This window comes from Haemorhous mexicanus, chromosome 5 (genome assembly GCF_027477595.1).
Source record: "Haemorhous mexicanus isolate bHaeMex1 chromosome 5, bHaeMex1.pri, whole genome shotgun sequence".
Taxonomy (NCBI): domain Eukaryota; kingdom Metazoa; phylum Chordata; class Aves; order Passeriformes; family Fringillidae; genus Haemorhous; species Haemorhous mexicanus.
Window position 1 is genome coordinate 16,617,330 of NC_082345.1, and position 11,908 is coordinate 16,629,237.

General features: G+C 40.6%; 1 protein-coding gene across 7 annotated transcripts in view; it reads right to left on the bottom strand.

The window, feature by feature from the left end:
- Nucleotides 1-11,609, bottom strand: part of PACSIN2 (protein kinase C and casein kinase substrate in neurons 2) — a 53,921-nt gene extending 42,312 nt beyond the window's left edge. For 5 of the 7 annotated variants that reach the window (XM_059846129.1, XM_059846126.1, XM_059846123.1 and 2 more), the window contains exon 1: nucleotides 11,474-11,609. The gene's annotated coding sequence lies outside the window, so the exon portion shown is untranslated. Of the gene's footprint in view, nucleotides 1-3,747; nucleotides 3,769-10,969; nucleotides 11,100-11,473 lie in introns of those variants that run through there. The other 2 variants (XM_059846124.1, XM_059846125.1) reach the window with 2 other exon arrangements.
- Between the last annotated feature and the right edge of the window lie 299 nt (nucleotides 11,610-11,908).

Consider the following 11,908-nt stretch of genomic DNA (forward strand, 5'->3'; position numbering starts at 1 on the left):
GCTCAAATTTAATTCATTCTGGGAAGCAATGTGGAGACTCCTGGAGGATTGCAACAACAGTTGACAAAGCAATTTAACAAGAGCTGTAAGTTCTACATTGCTTATTTCCCCCCATTTGCAGGGTTGAACATGGCACAAGTTAATTGGTATTGCATTACAAAGAGTGTTTCACAAGATTTTCATAAAAGCTTTTTTTTTCCTGAAATGAGATTACATAACTTTGTTCTCTAACTATTCACTGGGAAAAAAAAAAAAAAAATTGAAGGACTCATGTGATACATTTTTCCTTGGCAAATTCAACACATATTTTGAAAAGTGTGTTTATAAAATCTTAGCTTTAAAGAGCCAATTTGTACAACAGATTTTGATGGTATTTTTCCTACCTAATAAATTGCATTCCAGTGAGTATAGATAAATTAGATGCTTTACACAACCCTGAAAATTACAAAAAACCCAAACACACTGTAAACTTCAAAACTAAAATACTAACATCATTCACAACTCATACCAAATCATATCAGAAGATATTATACTGGGATAGTAATATTCACTCAGAAAAGATAGTATTTTATCTGTATGTATGAAATAATCCATATGTGAAATAAATACTTCAAATGCAAAAAATAAAGCACAAACCAAATAAAATACCTTTAGATGTACCTGAAAATTTCCAAACCTGTTCATTTCTTTCCTGCTGTGCAATAAGATACCTCTGCAGTGACATAAAAGCTTTTAAAATTATTACTGTAAAACTAGTAATTTTGTTCAGCAACACATTAATTACATGATAAATTTAGTACTACTTTTCCTTAATTACACAAAGTCTTTCTGCAATGCCTAACAACAAGTAGAAACAAAGGTGCTTCCTATCCAGCCTCTTTTGCAAGAAAGGGGAGAAGGAATAAAGGAGAGATGTCCAATCACAGTTTTTGTTTCTGTACAGGGCTAGTAAAAAAACCCCAGCAAAGTGGATCTCTGTAGAAACAGAAAAAACATCATATTTTATCAGACTAATCAAAGTATAAAGCACAGAAACTATAGGTTATCTTGCACAGCCCAAAATAAATTCAGAATCACTGTATGATACTTGTTTCATCACTTTGTGTTTATCAGCTATGGATCTGTTTGGGACTGACCTGTCAACAATTAACATTGCACAGCACAGATTTTACTCAGGGCACCACGCACCACGGGATTTACATGCTACTAGAAACTATGGAATAGCCTATGCTAAACCTAGAGCTAAAAATACAGTCATTTGATACAGCCTAAACCCACATATTTCTTCCTGATCTAGGGATGCAACAAGCCAAAGCAGAAGCAGCTGCCTATATACTACTTTGGACAAAGAATTTCTTTATCAAATTCAAACCAATTTTATGATCAAATCTCATTTCAAATAAATTTTAAGGTTCACATACAGATTACTTAAAACTTTATGGATTGTCCTTTAATTCCTTCAAATTTGTGTGTATGAACATTAATAAATTTGGTCCTAGCTCAATGAAGAGACAAGACATTCATGATATCCCAGGCACCTTTACCAGTGCAGACAACAATTAAACAAAGAAAACCACAAAATGTTCTCCAGTACTGTTCTAAGATGTTCTCTGCTAGCCAATCAAAGCACCTGCCAAAAGAAAAATAAATCTGGTGGTATGGTAGTTCACTCAGAATAGCCAAGAAAGCAGATTGGACAGTATCACAGAACAAAAGTAACCCAGCTACTTTTCAAATCCCAGTAATTCTAAAAAAAACAAAACCAAACCAAGCCAATCAACCCTAAAAAGACCTCAAAACCAACAAAACCCTAACAAAATCCACCAAATTAACAAAAAAATCCTCATAAAACCAAAAAGCACAAAAAACAAACACCCAAAATAAACCCAAAGAGGTTTTAATAGGGTACGGAAGCAGTTTTTCAGTCTAGGAAATGACAGCAATGGCATGGGGATTTTGTACACCCACATTTTACCCTGGGAGAATGAAAAAAAAAAAAAAAAAAAAGGAAAGAAGATATTAACATTATAAAAATATACTTGATCCTTTCTTGATCCTTTCCACAAAATTACATAAATTTTGGAAATTAAATATTGAATTGAAATTCAAAGCTATTTCTTCAACACTTGGTTTAACAATCATGTGCCAACAGATTAATCTAAATCATCTCCTAGCAGTTTCAAAAATATTACTGAGCATTCACCTTTTTTTCTGTAAATACTGTATTTCATTACAGAAGAATAAAATATCAGCATTAAACTTTAGAAACACCAACATTATTTACAAGTGAATATTCTAAAAGTAAAAAGGCAAGGTCTTTGTCTCCTTTCCACTTAGAACTTAAGTTTAAAAAGTATTTCAATTGTCTTCTTCCACTCCAAAATATTTTAAGCTAAAAAATCAAGAAAATACCAACAAGTTTACCCTTAAATTGATGAATTGAATATAATTTTATACTTATTTTCTATTCACCCATGCATTTAAAATTGGTGAAAATCAAGAAACAAGTTCAATCATATCTCCAATTCCCTTAACTGCAGACAGTGTAAGGGTAGAGTGTGAGTGAAGAAAACTCACATCTTTCTCGGTTGTATTTCAGCAGTTCACGTAGCACAGCTTCAGCTGCAAGGGCAAAAAGCAATGTTGCATTTATATCCATTCCATTTCCCTTCGTTTATTACACCTGACCACCTTTGGCATGCATCTGATTATAAAAGCATCTGTTTACATTCAACATTCACTTTATAGGTCAGCTTTACAGAACTTATTCACTGCACTCCATAGCTCAATACGTAGCCTGATCACTTTGTTATGGCACAAATTCATTCCACTGACAGTGATTGATATTGTCTGTGCCACATCCTCAGTCATCCCTCCTGACCCATCCCTATGCCATCGATTCTGTTTGGGAAGTCAGGTGCTAAGCTTTATGCAGCTGAAAATGACTCTGCAAAAATAAAAAGTTTCTTGCTGGACCAAAGAACTGACCCCAGACACAGTACAGCATGATAAACACCACCACAGGGAACATAGCAAGAAGAAATAGCTGAGTACCAGTGAAAAACTGATTTCCTGTTTTAGTCACAACACAGACTATCACTGGTTTTGAAGTAACTTATCACTGCCAGTAAAAGCAGCAACAAACTTCGAAGCCAATTTAACAAGCTACAAGACATTACCGTAACACAAAGAACAGGCAAGTACACAGACCACACACAAGATAACCTTCAGAAAAGGCTGGCACCCTGAAAGAAAGGCTTTTTCATTGCTTATGTGTAAGCAGCAGGCATACAAGTAAGAGATTATTGCCTCTGGGAACATAAATCAAGCCTATTAAATAACACTGAAACTTCATTGTACATGTCACACAGCTGAAGAGCTTGTATGTGGTTATGTAGGGAGAGAGGACTGTTCAAGAAAGGAGCGGTGACACTTCTGCAATAATATTCATTTGAAATATTAGCAACTTTAAAGAACACTTAACACTCCACAGAGTCCCTGCACCATACCAGCACTAAGTGGCATCCACCAGAGGCCACTAATGCACACCACACAGCACAGCACACACAGCTCCGTCTGCAATGAGCTGCTGTAGGAAGCAGAATGGCACATTACTGTGAGGCCCTTTGGTCCCACCCAAGTTTCACCCTCCCAACTGCAAAATTTGTATGGGATTTTTGTAGGTGACAGTGTCCTAACTCAAACAGCACCTTGCACTCCCCATGAAGGAACTCCATGCATCCATACCTCAAAAGAGAATGGATGACAGAACTAGAAGTCATCCTGTCCTGAGAAGCTCAGCTTTGGCAACCTGAAAAAACAATATTACTTCAGTATTATTTTAATATTACTATATAATATGAGAATAACAAAAAAATTACATAAGACTTTTTTTAATAGCTGTTCCCCAAAGCCACATTAGAGAACAAAACCACATTACCTACAGAAACACCTCTATGAGAAGTGGAAAAGAGGGGAAGTTCACAGTAACTAATACAAGAAAAGATAGAAATGACAGAAGATAGCAGAATGAACACAGAAATAGTGGTATTGGTAGACTGCAAATATATTTAAAGCTTCTTTACTATCCTTACTTTAACAACCTTCACAACAATGCTGTCACTCACTTTAATGTAGTAACAAGACAGAAGATGAATGCTGACAAATAATCTTATCTGAGTGGTATGATTATTAGCCTTCAAATTAGAAATTGAAAGAACTTAGGAGCCCAAACCAGGTTTTGTTCAAGAATTTTAAAATACAATTTGGGATGCTCTAGCAGGCTCAGAACAAAGAAACACACCGACAATGTCCGGGCACTCCCTCCTTCGTGCTACTGAAGGGAGCCTTTCCCCCCACCCCTGGAAAATTAGGTAATGTGGTACAGAATAACCTCCAGGTCCTGGCCATGCCCCTCCTGCCTACTGTATAAATAAACCTGTCCTGGCCAGAACCAGGATAAATCAATTAGAACAAGTGAGATTCCATCTGAGCATACCAAGTTGATAATTATTATTACATACTAAAAAGAAAGATACTATACAACCAAATCTTTAGCATCACTTTCTTTTTTATGAGAACACCATCCTGAGTGATGGCTTCGTTATTCTGATCAAGTTACAGAATAATACAAGCTCAGTCTGATGTTACATTTATTTTAAGCCCTGAAAAGACAGAGTCAAGAAATATTATAAAGCTGGATGTGTTAATCAAGCTACTGCTAAGCTATTTACCATTATTATTGCTGACCTGTGAACAGATCAGGGATTGTGACTGATCTACTGCCCAGACAAATTTAAAAAAAGCCTGAGGAAATATAAAATAAGACCAAAATCAGTGCTGATAAACCTATCTGGACTGTTTGCTGAAATGAGCAGAACATAAAGACCCTAATTTGCAATTCACATTGGGCTGTACCAAGACAAAGTTTAATTTCCCTAGCTCATAAATATGAACTAATATTTTAAGCATCAAGTTTGAGGAATTCTGAAATGGAGCAGAACACTCAGCTGAACCTGCTCAATAAATCTTAGGATATAAATAAAGTGCTGTTAGGTAGGCAGCTAGAAGTATATACTAATCAGAGAGATTACCCTGTTAGCGGCAGTTAATTAACTAACTGGGTACCTAACAGGGTTGTGGTAGACTCAACATCCATTTTACCTAAATGGAAAATTTCCTCTGTGGATGTTTTAAATTCCAACAGGGATCCATTCACACAAGTCCTATGGATAGTCTTTTTCAGAAAAGATCAGATGATTACAAATGGTTCTTTCCTGGATTAAGTCTATTAATAATTCCTTTGCATTTCTTCTGCATACTATTAGCAATTGGATAATCAATCTAATTATATCTTTTAAGAGAAGCAGCAATTAAAATCTGTTTAATCAAATAATATCTTAAAATGACTATAGAATGCTAATGCATGATCCACATACCAAGACTGCCTATTCATTAAAGCCATCTCCAACCCATGCTCCTGAGGATACAGCCAAATTTGCAATCCATGGAGGACTCCACAGTGGAGCCATGGAAGCCCAAAGGGAACTGTGATGAACCCCACCCCCCGCCATGGGTACATGGGTAGCCCAGGCTGGAACTGGCTCCTGGCAGGACCTGTGACCCTCTGGAGGACCCACACTGGAGCAGGCTGCTCCTGAAAGACTGACCCCCTGGAAAGGACCCACACCAGAGCAGTTTGTGAAGAACTGCAGCCTGACAGAACTCATAATGAAGAAGTTTGTGGAGAGCTGTTTCCTGTGGGAGGAGAGAAAGAATGTGAGGAGCAGAGCAGCTGAGAGAAAAGTAAAGAACTGACTGCAGCCCCCGTTCCTCATCACCATGTGCCACTCAGGCAGAAAAATCAGGAGTGAAGTTGAGCCTGTGAAAAAGAGAAGGGTTGGTTGAAGGTGTTTCAAGATTTGGGTTTATTTCTCACTACTCTACTCTGATTAGATTTGCAATGAGCTAATTTCCCTGAATTGAGTATGTTTTGCCCGTGATCATAAGTGGAGAGTCATCTCCCTTCGTCCTTATCTCACCTTGTGAGCCTTTTGTTATAGTTTCTCTGCCCTATTCAGTTAAATGGAGTGACAGAGTTGTTTGGTGGGCAGCTGGCATCCAACTATGGTCATTTCACCATAGGCCATCAATGACACAGGAAGAGAATAAAACTTTTTTTTCACTTAACTTCCCATTTAGAACTCTGTTTGCTTGAGACAACATGGAAGTGTGCTTTGGGAAGCAGCACTATGAATCAAAAGTTACTGGTTGATCATTCTTAATCCATATGTGCTGGCTGTTACCACCTTCAGTTGCACCAGCTTTCAAAAACAACAAAACCCTCAACTCTCAGAGCCCTAACACAATAATCAGTGAGAAGGCAATACTCCCAGGTGTGGCTGTAACAGTTTCTATGAATTTAATTGCCCAATAGAGGGAAAGCTAACCACTCGATTTATTTCTATCTGTATCTGAATGACACTAGACAAACAGCATGCTTTATATGAAGCTCTCTAACACACAAAAACTAATGAAAAGTTGTGTAAAGGAAATGGTTACCCAGTTTCTCCTACATAAAACAGCATGAACAGTGTTCACATTTTGGAATGGAACCATAACCTCACTCAACACAGCAAGAACTTTGGAGTAATTTCCTTTAAATGAATTCCCTCTAGACCTTAAAGCAAGCTGTTCAGCAGCACCTAGAAATTAAGCACAATTATATGTTGACCAGATATCAGATTACTTTGAGTGCTTAGATTATTTCAGATAATTGAAAAATGAGTTTTGAGGCTTTTATCTTTAGCTATTAAGGGATGAAGAGAACCTGAACACTTTGGAAAAAATGTTTTTGAGAATATTATTCAAGAACTGTGGAAGTAAGCATGCCTACAAATTGATGCTGCATACATGTGGCTCCATTAAATACAGAGTTCATTTAACAGATCTGTACCTGTTTATTATCCATTTATCATTTTTCCCAAAAAGAAAGCAGCATTGTTCCACTCAGCAGGGAGGTAGGTATCTGTCAAATTGCCAAGAAAGCCTTAATTAAGGGAGAGGATGAGAGGTTTAAGTCAAACCAAAAGCACGTCCCATTTGTCCTTTGACTCACAGCAGATTATTTATTGAAATCTGTACTTCACATTACCCCTTTTAAAAAGGGCATTTTAAACATATTCACCCTTGACCTTTTATTTAACCTATTAAGCTAGAAATTAGAAAAACCCCAGCTCATTATATTCTTTGTCATATTAGTTTAAAGTTAATCAAGTATGGCTGCGCATCTGCTATTGAGAATAAAAAAATATTAAAAAAAAAATTCTTATTTTGATATTCACCTACTATTGCTATGCCAGGTAAGAAGCTGGTTTTGTAACCCAAAACCCTGGCTCTGAGATGCCAGGCACAAAAACTCTGCTAGGAGCCCAGTCAACAGCCACATTTTGTTGCTACAATCACCAGGTGTCAATAGATCTACCTGGTATGTGGGAGAGACTAATGTACAATCACACATGAAAGTCAGACTTACGAGCCCTGTTTGTGCTACTCATGCACAAAGACACAGTAAAATAAGACAGAAAGAATATCACACTTCTGCAACACGGACTTCAGGATGAACAGTACAGTAACACCAAGGTCAGCCAGTTTTATCAGTAGCAAATGACTTATTACTTTATATCAAAAGCTAAGAGCTTGCAAGTACAGCAGGATTCCATGAAGCATTAATCACAACATGCATAAGAAGATACCTAGAACATACTTTCACATCCACAGTGTCACTAAAGTCTGAGTGGTGTCCATTTTCAGGGAATATATTATGTTACATTTACAACTTTATGTCAAAAGATGACATAAAATCCAGCCTTTTTGGTTTTAGTAAAACGCTGTTAAAGAAATATTTATAATACCATAGAGATTTCTCATTCACACCATTTCTGCTGTTTATACTGTAGTCTGTTATTTGCCTATCCAGGGTATGTGATAAAAGGCAAAGAATGTTGTTTAAAATTTTTGGTCTTTAGATGCCTTGGAATGAGTTCTTTAAAGCAGAGTCCTACAGAAGCAGAAAGGATTAACAATAAGCACTGGCCCAAAGCCAAACAGTTTGACATACAGGTTTCCACTACTATCAAAATGTTTACAATACCTTGTGTAAACCAGAACAGTTTTAAAATATTTGCATAATCTAAAAACTTGAGCCAAACCACCTTACTTAAAGCCTGAGAGACATTTTCTTTTTGCCTTGGAGCTCATTACTGTGCAGTGTTAAAACAGCCATGTTAGTTCTACCCCTATTTACTAATTAGGGCTGGGAACCTCCTCAAATATTGACACATCCTGTCCACCAAGATCCACAGGACTCTAAGCAAGTGCACCAGTGGCTTAAGCAGAATCTCTCACACTCTAAGGAGCACTCATCAAGGCAGATTCTAGACCAACACATTTAGAGAAATTCATTCAATTCCCCTCCCCTAAAAAGGCACCTTAAAGTATAACACATATAGGAACAACATTCAAGTCTTGTGACAAATTGGACAATGGAGACTGTGAACCAACCACAGGGTACAGCAGCTGTTTTACTGTCCACTGAGTGGACAGTAAAACAGCTGAGCAGTGAGCCAAGCAGTCGGGTAACATTCATATTAAACACAGCATCCTACTCAATCACAGAACACTTAGCTTGGTTTACCTCAGCGCAGTTACATCACTCTTGTAGTTCATACTTCTTCCTTTTCATCTCCTGGGAATAGTTCATCATTACATTAAGTCAAAAATCAGTAACTGGGATAAGCTGAAAGGAACAGTGTCACCTCTTGAATTTCTGGGGACTATGACAGAGTTTCAATTAAATCCCATGTTACAAAGAAGTTGTTAATCTCACAGACTAGCCTTAAATTCAAGCATTACACACTTCATTCCAGGCCTCAGGCAACAAGAAAGTCATTAAATCATAGTATTTGTTTAAAAAGCAGAGATCTAAGAACTAAAAAGGCTCTCATGTATTAGTTTATATGGATGTTTTAAAAACATATAAAAAAAAAAAAAAAAACACCAAACCGAACTGAAAATCACCTTCAGTCTGCATCTACTCTTCTCCCGGCTTAATGCATGAGAAGATGTAATTTTTCTAGGAGCTGCTACACTAAGAAAACCAGACACCAACCCAGAAACAGAAAGCTACCTTTTAACTACTTTGCATTACAACACAGATTTGTACAAGCACAGGCAACTTTTGACTGGCAGCAAAAGTGTTTCATCCAATTCCTGCAATGAACACAGAATTTTCTTAGCCTTCATTTATAGGCTACCCATTCAACCTACAGTCACCTCCAGGCTCATTTTAACCCCAATCAGGGAAGCACAGAATTGACATATGGACATCTTTAAGCACATAGTTCACTCAGCTCTAGAGCAGAAAAAGCTGCCAATATGCTCCACAGGCAGACCACGAGAACAAAACTTCTCACTCCTGACATTAAATCATCCAAACATGTCACCTAGTAAAAATAACAGGTTCACTGATTTCAGACCAACATTCAAGTGGCTTGTCACAAGAAAAGAAAGCAGATATCTACCCACTAGAAAGATATACCATCGAGGTATTTTCTGAAGGCACTGTTTAAAAATATTCATAGACCACAATGATCTAGACCACAATCAAAAAGCCATTTTATTATGATGGTATTTCAAAGGCATAAAAAATGGAAAAATTGATCCAGATTTGTAAACTACTTCCCAAAGGGAGTTTGGAGCACTTTAGCACAGAACAGTCACAGCAAGGTGGCACCTGCACACCTCTTCTGCTCACCACGCTGAAGCGGTGGTGAACAGAGATCAGGGAACCCTAAAATGATGCTGCACTGTGTTCAGCAGACAGGGTTCTTATGCTAATATGTGCTCCTGTTTAAGCTGATTCAGCCATAATTGGCAGAATGTAACTACTATCTTTGAAGGCAAATTGCAAGTTTGACAAAATGTAATTTCAGGCAAGTACAGGTATAAAACAGCCAGTACATGAGCGTTCAGTGTTAATAACCTTAATAGTAAAGACTGCAATTAATAAGTTTTGACCAACTGAAACACAGCTGGCAAACTCTTTTAGTTTGAGAATGATCCTTTTATTGCACTAAAACCAGAATGAAAACTCAGTTGCTTACATAATGCAGCTTTCACTATGGCTCTTATAATAATTCACTATTATTGTTTTAACTTTTAAAAGGGAAAGGTTTTTGGCTTTAAAGAAGAGATGAACAGATGCTGGCATTAAATCCCAATTAGCAGAAGGGAATCCCTCACCCACTCCCCAACAGCAAGAGAGAACAGTCTCGTGGCAGCCTTTTAAGCAGGAGGCTGTGGAGCACAACAGAAACAAAAGTGCCTAGCACACTCACAGCTTTTTTTTTTACCCCAGTCTGTGTCAAATGATCAAACTTACACAAACAGGTACAAGAAATGTAAGGAGGGTGAACTAGCTTTAAATTATCCTAGCTAATCTACGATTTTAATCAAGTAATTCCAGCGTTTAAAACTGCAAGACTGCATTTAGTTTTCAAAATGTTCAGTTACAAAGAACAGCGTATGGCACTTGCGTCTTTCTGGCTTCCTTTAGTGCTCAGGCAAAAGGATGACTAAATCGATCAGCTTCTGAGTCACTCCAAGCAGAGACAGCTGAGAAGGACAGATACAGCGAGCCAGGCAGACACTGTATCCATCCTGCTCTTACCTAACCAGGTAGCCTCAGCGCACATAAAGACATGTCTGTCTCTCAGACAAACGTTTCGCTCTGGGACATGAGGAGATTCTTTCCATAGGCCAAAAAAGGGAAAGTCAAGATAGAAGGCGGCAACGGCAAGACTGAAAAGCTTGACTGAGTTGGATCATTACCAGTACTCAGGAGGGCTTTAGCTGTCTAAACCCTCAGTCTCCCCCGTAGAAACATCTCCTACCAAATCAGCATCGTTACCTGCCATCATCCGGGGCGCCGGGCTTTCAAAGCCTCGAGTCAAAACCCAGCTGCTCAAGTTTAGAACTCCATCCTCGCCTTTTTTTTCTTCCCAAACCAAAGCCGCCGCCGCCACCACCACCGAGTGGGTCACTAAACTTCCCCGAGCAGGCAGCTCTCCCCTCCTACAGGAACCGAGCCAGCGTCGTCATCCCTCGCAAGCCCCGGCCCTGCCCTTCCCCGCCTGGCGCCGTGCAAGGAGAGCTTCACCTTCCCCGCGCCCGCCGCAGCGCCGTGGGGTGGGCGACCTCACTCAGCGGGCTTCCCGGGGGTCGTCTCCCGGCCCGGCCCGCCCGGCCCGATCCCGGCACGGGCAGCGCCGCCGGCGCGGCCGCGGCACCAGCTGCTCCCCCCGCCCGGACCCACCGCCCGCCATTGCCCAACGGCTCCAACGGGGATCCCAACCCGGCCGCCAGCTCGAGCCTCTCCTGAAGACGGGATCCCGGGGCGCGGAGCGGCCCTCACCTGCAGCGCCGGGACCTGCCCGTCGCCCGTGCCCGGCGGGGATGGGGGTGACGAGACGGCGAGAGTGCGGCGGAACCGACCCGACCCCTGCGCTCCGCTCGGCGCCGCCGCCCCCGCCCGCCCCCTGGCGCCCGCCCAGCCACCTCCCCATTGGGCGAGAGCGCGGGCAAGCTCCCGCTCCGCCGCCGTCTATTGGCTCCCCGTCACTGCCAATCAACGCCGCTTCCCCGTCGGGGGCGGTGAGGGCCGGTGCGCGCGCCCGCGGCCGGCGCGTACTCCCCGGTGGCCGTCGGGGACAGCCAGAGCCACGCGCGCTGCCCCGCCCCCCCCCGGCCCTCACCCCGGGGGGCTCCGACCGCCCCAGACCCGGCACGGGCTCACCCAGGGGGCCCCGACCGCCCCGGCCCCGGCCCCGGCCTGGGCTCACCCCAGGGG